This window comes from Pollicipes pollicipes, unplaced genomic scaffold (assembly GCF_011947565.3).
Source record: "Pollicipes pollicipes isolate AB1234 unplaced genomic scaffold, Ppol_2.1 Scaffold_7261;HRSCAF=8764_pilon_pilon_pilon, whole genome shotgun sequence".
In the NCBI taxonomy this organism is placed as follows: Eukaryota; Metazoa; Arthropoda; class Thecostraca; order Pollicipedomorpha; family Pollicipedidae; genus Pollicipes; species Pollicipes pollicipes.
Window position 1 is genome coordinate 18,780,957 of NW_023597054.1, and position 10,130 is coordinate 18,791,086.

General features: G+C 45.5%; 1 pseudogene; it reads right to left on the minus strand.

Annotated features, from left to right (window-relative positions):
• Positions 1-1,109: 1,109 nt before the first annotated feature.
• Positions 1,110-8,155, minus strand: LOC119111143 (ion transport peptide-like; annotated as a pseudogene).
• Positions 8,156-10,130: the final 1,975 nt, after the last annotated feature.

Sequence of the window (10,130 nt, forward strand, 5' to 3'; positions counted from 1 at the left end):
AATTGGACTCTGGCAAACCTTTAGTGCCCTTAAGCCCTCCAATCTGGCCCTTAATCGTCGGTCTTGGTGGGCCCTCCAAGTCTCCGAATCTTCTCGAACACTGCCTGCGGCCAACTCCAGGCCCTTTGCTAACACAGGGTCCCGTTAGGCGCTGCGGGGCGATAACAAGTGCTGGGACCTCGATAAATGTAAATCGCTGTCTCCTGCTTTGTCCCTTTTTGGGGAACGGGCCCTCAGGTCCATGCCGACATGGAGCCAGCTGTGCGTTATTGGCGGTGTCTCACCGTCATATAGACCCTTCTCGACTCAGGCGCCCCTGACCAGCACGCAGGGCACTCTGGCTCGCATATGAATCCTCTGTCCAACGGGCCGGGCCGCTAAATACGACCTCTGGCCGGCCTTTCGGGCCCTTAATCGTCGGTTACGAGGAGAACTTTGGGCACCTCGGAATCTGGGGGTGGGGTGGGGTTGTGTGCCCCTGTGACCCCCCTCCTGCCTGCACTACTGCTCGGAAGAGGTCCTGGGCAATTTTCTCCGAAGAACCTGCCGGTTAAGATAATTATCCGCTCCTAAGTCGTAAAGCTGCCAGAGTGGACTGGTAATCGAATGCTCGTGACCGGAGTGAATTCGAACTTTCAGCCCGACCGTCAGGGCGATGATGTTTGGATGCATGGCGGTAGAATAAGTCCGATTACCCCTCGGTCTGGGAGCGCAAAGACAAACACACCAGCTCATTGAGGATTCCAACATCGGCTGCTTTGATGTTAGTGCATAGCACATCAAATATCGCAGCAGCGATGTTTGTACGCAGCAGCGCAAATATCCGTCTTTCATACCTACATCAACGAAGCCTCCGCGGAAGCTGCATTCCGTTATTGTTCTTTTTTTGGAGAAATAATGCAATAATTCTAATTGCAAACATGTATTTTCATCACACAAAAACCGGCCTCTGACATTCCAACAACACAATGTTGAGAATGGTCACGATGACCCGAACACCTGCAGTATGTCATAGCCATACATTGACTGTAGTAACGCACCATTGTTCCATAAACCAACTTTCATTTGATGCGGTTCTGAAACACAGCATATGGGGTCCCTGAAAATCGTTACTTCTTTCCGCTGATCTTCCGAATGTGGGAATCAAACTTTTCCAGTTCCTCCATTCTCATCAGTGCCTGAAGACAACCCTTGAAGTATTCGGATGTGAAGCATTCGGACCTGAAACAATTGTCACAAGTGAATCGTTGAAGCCGTTTACGACGGATACGAAAGTAAAAAATAAAAGGAACAATACAATTTCAAAGTCTCGACATTGATCCGTTTCCCGATTAAAGAGAATATCTCACATTTCAAGATATTGAAGTAAACATCACATGTGATGGAACAAGCTCACTTGCAACTAATGGTATACTTCTCAAGTGGAAAAGACTGCTCTAGACAGCACAATTCCCTTTTCAGTACATATACTCCTCAAGGCGTCATTGTTTCATTACGTGATCACACCTTATACGACATTTATTGAAAGTCGATTGCCGTCCGTTATATCTGGAAATTGTGCTCACGAACGCCATATGCAAAAGCCTCGACAATTATATTTTACTCGGCCTTGATCACCATGTGACATGTCGAATGGCAGGACTTTAATGACGTTATCATAATGTCAAAAATGCCAAAGTGACTTTGAAATACTCTCCCCGATACACCTTTCTCGATTTTCGTAGGCATGTTGCTCAGAAACTAGAGCGGCAGAAACTAGGTCTTGAGAAGGGCAGGATTGTGAACAGCACGAAAAGGTTTTCAAGATGGCTAGCTCAGTTTAAAGCTCCATATAAACCTGTAATCCTCCCTTTAATGATACCTGTTCGGCAGTCAATAAGAACATGACGGTCACTGTAATCAGTATACTACGAATGATGTAACGATTATGTCTTGGAACCGTGTGCATGTATATATACATATATATGTATATATGTATATATAAATAAATAAATAGATACAGATACCATGGGTGATTGGACACTGGCAAAGCGACCATTTGGATGCGCACCAACTTTGTCGTGCAGTAATTTTATAAGCAGCGAACGTCATCGATGTGAAGGCGGTCCGAGTTTAGTACATACCGGCACAGACCGTGTAGCTCTGGCTCTTTGTAGATCGTATAACACTCTTGGCACACTGCGTCCAACTCATGGAATATCACCTTGTTAAACACACCACGGCATTTAAGTTCAGCAAATGAGCGCTTGCTATATGGCCTGTGCAGTATTGATTCGCTTGGCACCATCTGCGAATGGCAGTCCGGGAGCAAGAGGACGGCGACCATCGCGACCAGAACAGTTGTCAGAAATCCTGACAACTGCATCCTGCAACACACATGACACAATGTTCAACACCATAATGCGTATTCATTGTTGACAGCTCGACGGTTCCCACGCAGCATCATGGAGTGCGAAACACAACAGATGCATAGATGCATTCGAACCGAAGAACAACGTAGATGTATTTTGATGTCAACGATGTTAGCTATGCTGCTGCCTATTTGTGGTACCACACTTGCGGTTAAACGACATCCATGCCGTATCATCCTGCGGAGACGGATATTTAGTTCCGGCTTGTTCCTATGCATGTGGGTTAATCTTTTCACATGCTACCAACATTTAAATACTTCTTGCACACATCAGAAGCCTTCAAGAAACCGTCGCGCTGCAACAAACTAGGTCTATAGGGCGATATTTCTCATCATACCGATGCGTTTGGAGTGGAAAAAACTGAATGGGAATAAAACTGCTGCGAATTAGAAAACGGAATTATCTAGGCAGCAATTAAGTTTAACCTCAAGTGATGAAAGAGATTCAAATTAGGGAGCATCAGTTCGCTGCTTGCTACACTGCCGTTGTTTGGCACTTGTTGGGGTAGAACACCTGCTTTTAATCGCATTTTTTACCTCTAGAACAGTAAGCTGCAGTTATACGAACAAGCTGTTTAAGTATTCCTCGTCACCACGTCTACGCACCCTCGTCAACATAGTGACGGGGATATGTACACATTTATGTTCTTCGCGTAATCCAGTCAGAGCATGAGCAATTGATTGCACTTACCTTGAAATCGACTGCAGAGGCAAGTGCCAGGTTCTATGTTTTCACGTTGAGGATGTGAAGGAGTCGGAGGCACGTTTGAGACGACTGTGACTTGGTCCGACCAGCATCGCTGCATTTATACACCGCCAAGCTGAATCAATCTGAATCCGAGATGACTGCGTGGGCATAGCAATTCGACCAGCAGATGTTGATATGTATTAGATGATCAGAACTGAGCAATTCCACTTATAAGAGCAGCTCAAGGGGTACCGGAGAGCAACTCTTCACACGAATCGGGTGTTAATTGCTGGTTTCCATGCAGTAACGAGTAAAAACACATCCGTGTATAGATAAATGCATATGTGCAACAATGTTACTTGTATCATGTTGATGCAGAAAAAGACAGAGGAATATATAGATATACACACACATACACAAACACACACACACACACACACACACACACACACACACACACACACACACACACACACACACACACACACACACACACACACACACACACACACACACACACACACACACACACACACACACACACACACACACACACACACACACACACACACACATATATATATATATATATATATATATATATATATATATATATATAAATATTGGCATGTATTGGGCAATTGTCTTTAGTTAGTCATAGACCATTAAAAGCATGTCATCATTCATTCTCAGCTGTGGACAGTTTTCGTTTAAACTTTTTGATATTTCGCACGTCACGATTGAATGCAAAAGTGCAGCAAAACTTCATCCTTTAGTAAATATGCGCATCAATACTTTATCGCTTGATTTGCGTCATGCAACGCTTGCATGACGTCAGAGAGACTCTAAACAGGCCAAGCAAAAAGGCTACCATAGCGGACGGGCTGACTGACTTATGCTACTTAAACTTCTCGAGATTTGTCGTGGTAATGGGTGTTATGTTTCCAGAACCCAAACATCGTTATGTGTGTTTTGATCCTTTTCCGCGCTGTTCTTACATGATGATTCGTGGTCTTATGTTGCTTGCCTTCATTCACATATTCGGTTATGACGCTTTTCTTATGGTATTCGATTAGACGTCTCATTGCTGCTGTTACAAGTACCACGGTCGAACTTTCTGCATTACATATATAGCACAAAACGAGATTTGAATTTGAAACTTGCACGAATTACGTAACACTGCTAATAGCCAATTGAAGTCCTTTGATTCAAGAAATCGTGCTGACGTGCACCACACACGAATAATCAGATGATCTATTTGTCGTCGCATTGAGCGGCGCATAGCCAATGGAGTGGCGGGATTGGAGTGACTTTTTATGGCATCTTGCACGCTTGGGTGGCCTTGAAATAGTCTGTACACATCAGTCTGTACAGGTTGCGGTTCCCAGGGATACTTTACCGGATGTTGTGACCTCAGGCATGGTGAAGCATCCATCAAGCATCGATCTGTACCGCATTTTGATCAGCACTCTAGCCTGCATGGCAAGGCCGGTGGGTGCCAGCCGACTGGACTCTCGGAATACCGCGGGCAAGAGTTGACCCGACCCGTGACCCGTCCGGCCGGCGAGAGGTATGGATGGCCTTAATAACACTAACAGCGATCTCTTTGCATATTGAATAGGAAGTGAGATGCTGGAGCTGCTATGCTCGACCGCCCATGGCTGGCGTCTCTCGAGCGATGCTTGTGGATGCAACGTCAGTATTACTTTGCGGAAAGGAACGCTGGCCGGTATGGGACAAACAGAAATGGTATGTACGTGCCTGGTTATACGCGTACCATATCATCGAGTTAGCGGACATAGCAGAGTAGTGATAAACCACAGCCCATAATGCTTAACTTTATCTAAAAATAACGGAGGCGGACTTTCGGTATTGGGCATTCTTCGATCGTGCGTATTGACCAAAACACTGTCAAACAGTAAATTCGTGCGCTTTCGGTCAGAGGCTCACAAACCGGGTAATGGCTGACACTACAGCGGCCTAAGCAGGGGGGGGGGGGGGGAGCGCAGTGGGCGCCTCCCCCCTCCTCTTAGAATGGGAGGGGCTTGAAGGGCCCCTCGGGACCTACTATTAAGGGGATGTGAAGGCCCGAAGGGTTCGAAAGGCTGGCCGGAAGTTGCATTCAGTGACCCCAGCCAGCAGGTCCGTGCACTCCAAAGCCAACCAGAAGGCCCAGCGTCTGGTTATGGGCCCCTGAGTCCTTATTTATTGCATTATATTGTATCATTATTATATACTTATTATTTTAATTTAATCATATATTATATAATATTGTAATATATAATATTGTATTTAAGTATATAATATTGAAATATAATATTATACTTAATATTATCATAAATAACCTATATTTCGGTCAGACACCACCACTAGCGCGCGGGCAACTTTGTGTCGGCGTTGGCGTGAGGGCCCACTCCCCAAGCAGGGACAAAGCAGAAGCCAGGGATTTACGTTGGTCGGGGCTCCAGCGATGGCAGGTGCCTGAGTCTGCCAGGGTCCTACGGAGCCTAACAGGGGGCCTGTGGTGACAGGGTGCCCGAGTCGGCCAGAGGCAGCCTTTGGGGAGGCCCAAAGAGCCTGGAAGGTCCACCGAGTCCGATGACCAAGGACCCGATTGAAGAGTTTAAAGGCACGAAGGGCTGATCGGAGGCTTATTCCAGGACCCCTGTCTGCGGGGACAGGCCCTCGAATGATGGTCAGATGGCCCTATGGGCTGATAGAAGATCCCCTAAGTGGACAAAGGCCTGTATATCGGTCAGGCACCACCAGTACCATGCAGTCGGTTCTGTGTCAGTGTGGGCCTGGGGCCACACTGAGCTTCAAGCAGCTTCAAAGCCGGGGCCAGTGACGTACACTGATTGGGTCTCTGTGTTTGTCAGGGGTCACATTGCCTAACAGGGGCCCTGTGTCCGCAAGGGGTGCGATGTGACCAAGGCCAGTGTTTGATGATGTCCGAAGGAAGGCCCGTGCGGCCCACCTGAAAAGACGACTAAGTGCCCGGTTGGAGCGTATAAGGACCCGAAGGGCCTATTGTACGGCACAAAAGAATCTCGGCCCGTAGGGTCATGACCTGAAATATTAGCCAAATAGCCTCTTGAACCGTTTGAGGACCTCCGAGACAGCAGAGACCGGGACCCCGAATGTCAGAGGACCTCTTGAGTCGGTTCCGTTGGCAATGAAAGAAAACGTCATAGCTCATGATGAGTGCTCGCATTGATACAATAGAATGGTCCTGTGTCAATCAGGGCCGCAATCCGAATGGAACTTTCAGCCCGACCGGCAGCGCGATGATATCTGAATGCATGTTGAATGAATCTGATTACCCTGTGGTCTGGCGAGCGCTAATTCAATCACACCAGCTCATCGAGAATTCCAACACCGGCTGTTGTGTTGTAAGCCCATTATCATTTCAGACATCGCAGTAGGGATGTTCTTAAGCGGCGCACAGATCAACTTCTGTCGTACCAAACTTTATTCCGCTATTTTTTCTGTTTAGGGAATCATGCGACAATGCTGATCACTCGTATATTTATGTCACAGAAAACACTGCCACCCGCATTCCAACAACATGTTGTTGAGAATGACCGTGACACGCTGTTGGCCACACAGGTAGGTATGTTGTGCATAGTATGATAGCTTCGAACATCTCCGTAGCTTATAGCCATAAACTGGCTGTAGTAACACACTTTTCCATATCACCACTGTCAGTTGATGCCACTCTGCAACACCGTACATGAAGTCCCTGGCAACCGCTACTTCTTTCCGCTGGTTTTCCGAATGTGGGAATCAAACTTTTCCAGTTCCTCCATTCTCATCAGCGCCTGAAGACAGCCCTTGAAGTACTCGGATGTGAAGCATTCGGACCTGAAATAAGTGTCACAAGTGAACGGTTGATGCATATTGCCGGTGACGACCGACACAAAAGATCGAAGGGACGGGACGATTTCAAGACCGCAACATTAGTCTGTTCCCAGGTTAATACTATCTGTTCGGTAGTCATGGAGTTGGAACAGTAAAAATATGCGTGATATTGGGCACTGACAACGTGACCATATGGGTGCGTGCCAACTTTGCCGTACATTTCATGAGCGGCAAACGTCATCGATGTGAAGGCAGTCCTAGCTTGGTACATACCGACACAGACCGTGCAGCTCTGGCTCTTTGTAGATCGTATAGCATTCTTGGCACACTGCGTCCAACTCATGGAATATCACCTTGTTGAACACACCACGACATTTAAGTTTAGCGAAAGAGCGCTTGCTAAATGGCCTTTGGAGGACTGGTTCGCTGGGTATCATCTGCGACTGGCAGTTCGGAAGAGCAAAGACGGCGACCATTGCGACCAGAAGAGCTGTCAGAAATCCTGACAGAGGCATCCTGCAACATACAGGCCACGATTTTTAACACCATAATGCGTATTTATTGCTCATTAGCGTGATACCTGCTGCGTAACATCATCAGGTGTGAAACAGAACAGATGCTTATATACCTTCCGAAAAACAATTTAATTCCATTTTTGCGTTCCATCTTTTTGATTTTTGCACGTCATTTATATGGCTGCCTATTTATAGTATAACGCTTAAGGGTAAACAGCATCTACGCCGCATCATCCTGCAGTAACGGGTAGTTAGTTCTGGTTTGTACCTCTTCATGTGTGTTAAGTGGCTACATCCTAACAACATTTAATTTTTTTCACATACAAGGAACCTTTAAGAAAACTTTGCGCCGCATTGAAGTACGTCTAGAGGATGATATTTCTTACACCGATGTATTTGTTACTGGCAAGAAACTGCATGGGAATAAGACGACTGGAAACAGAGTAAAAGAACTACTTAAAGACCGACCAAGCTTAAGCTCAAATTCTGAAAGACATTAAACTTACCAAACAACACTTTGCTGTTCGCTACACGTGCGTTGTTTGGCGCTTGCCGGGATATCAGACCTGTTTTTAGAATGTCCTTTCTTCCTCTAGAATAGTGAACGCAGATATACTAAAAAGCCATTTGGGTACTCCTCACCGACATGTCTTCGTATAAGTACATGACAAATGGAATCATCGTTCCCTTTTTATACGATAACGAATTTCTTGAAGCTCTCGAATGTAACTCAGTCACTGGATGACAATGCCTAGACCTAAATGTTATTCACGTAATCCGGTCAGTGTATGACTTATTGATTGCACTTACCTTGTAAATGACTGGAAAGGGAAGTGGTTAAGACGTGTGTTCTCACGTAGAGGATGGGAAGGAGTCGAAGGCACGTGTGAGACGACTGTGACTTGGTGCGGCTAGCGTCGCTGCATTTATACGCCGCCAGGCTCAATCAATCTGAATCCGAGATGAATGCGTAGGTAAAGCAATTCAACCCGCAGTTGTTGGTATGTAGTTGCATCAGTACTGAGCAATTTAAATTCATAAGAGGTATCAGACGCAAAGGGTACCAGAGCGGAGTCTTTCACATGAGCCTGGTGTTAATAGCTTGTCGTCATACAGTAACGAGCAAAACAATCTGTGTATGCAACAAGGTAACATGTCTACACCCGCCTTCCCCACACAAAAATGTATATATATATATATATATATATATATATATATATATATATATATATATATTGAATATTAGCACTCTATCTTCAGTTACGGTATAGACCAATAAAAACTATGTTCTTTTCAGCATCTCAACAGCTTTGGGTTAGGTATTTTATCTTTCGTGCTTGATCTTTAACACAGCTGTTGGAAAAAAAGTCGCCAGGAGACATGTATATCATCGCGTATATTGTTCCTTATTCAACGCTTTGGATTCATCTTCTGCCTACGTTTAAAACCAAAACATATTTCTTCGGTTTTAGTAGGCAACTACCACGCATTAAGTCATAGCACAAAAGAACACGGGCATGTGAACAGCAATATGTTTCTCGTTATATAAAACTACCATTATGCCTTGGTGTAGAAGATCATGCTGCAGCCATACGAAATGCATCATTTACTCCAAACCCGGCACGAAATAATCACATAACTGCATATCACTAATCCGACCCCATCTCGATTCACGGTCCGGTGTCGGTGTGATTAGTTTGAAATGTTATTCCAATGAGGCAATTAAAAAGCTTGATTCATTCCACTATCTAGCATAGTCATGTGTTCGTACCTGAGGAGTACCTCTAGGATACTGAATTTTTTGTGTCATATACTGATGCTAAAATTTTAGTATTTTGGGTGATCATTTGGCCGGTGAGGCGTGCACCATGGTCACGTTATGCATGACCTTTTGGTGCCCCAACCGTGAGATGCTTAATGAGTTGACGCAACAGAGATGCTGCAATGACACCCATAAGCTTGCAGAACAAAGCCTGCAATCTTTGCTCGCGTAGAAAAATTTGCGCACTACATTGGCGCGATTCGGCGTCTCTGTTATTAGAGGGTTGCTTAGCGTTAATAAAACGCGAAATGCGAACTACCTTTTAAGCGAACAGGCGATGTCAAACGCAACGTCCGAAAGGTCGGGAAGTTTGTCCGGAAGCTACCGAAAGCTAAACTGTCATGCCCCTTAATGGTGTATGCCTGATAACATTGATGATGAGGGTTTTACGTCTCAGCGATTCCCAGGACCGATTCGAGTCGGGATACGCTTATTACGCACCATGAGAGAGCGGTGTTAGCGTGGCAGGGACTCGGACCGATGACAGACAGGTATGCCCTAACCTCAATACTGAACATATAGTATTCATCGCAGAACAGACCAATTATCAAGATCTTGAAATCGCACTGCTCCTTTGATAACGTTTGTATCCGCCTTCACCGGTATTACGCTTTAACCATTCATTTGCGACACCTATTTCAGGTCAAGTGCTTCACATCCGAATGCTTCAAGGGTTGTCTTCAGGCGCTGATGAGAATGGAGGAACTGGAAAAGTTTGACTCCGACATTCGGAAAATCAGCGGAAAGAAATAGCAGTTGCCAGGGACTTCATTATGGTGTTTCGGAATAGCATCAACTGACAGTGGGGATATGAAACAATGTTGTGCTACTGGA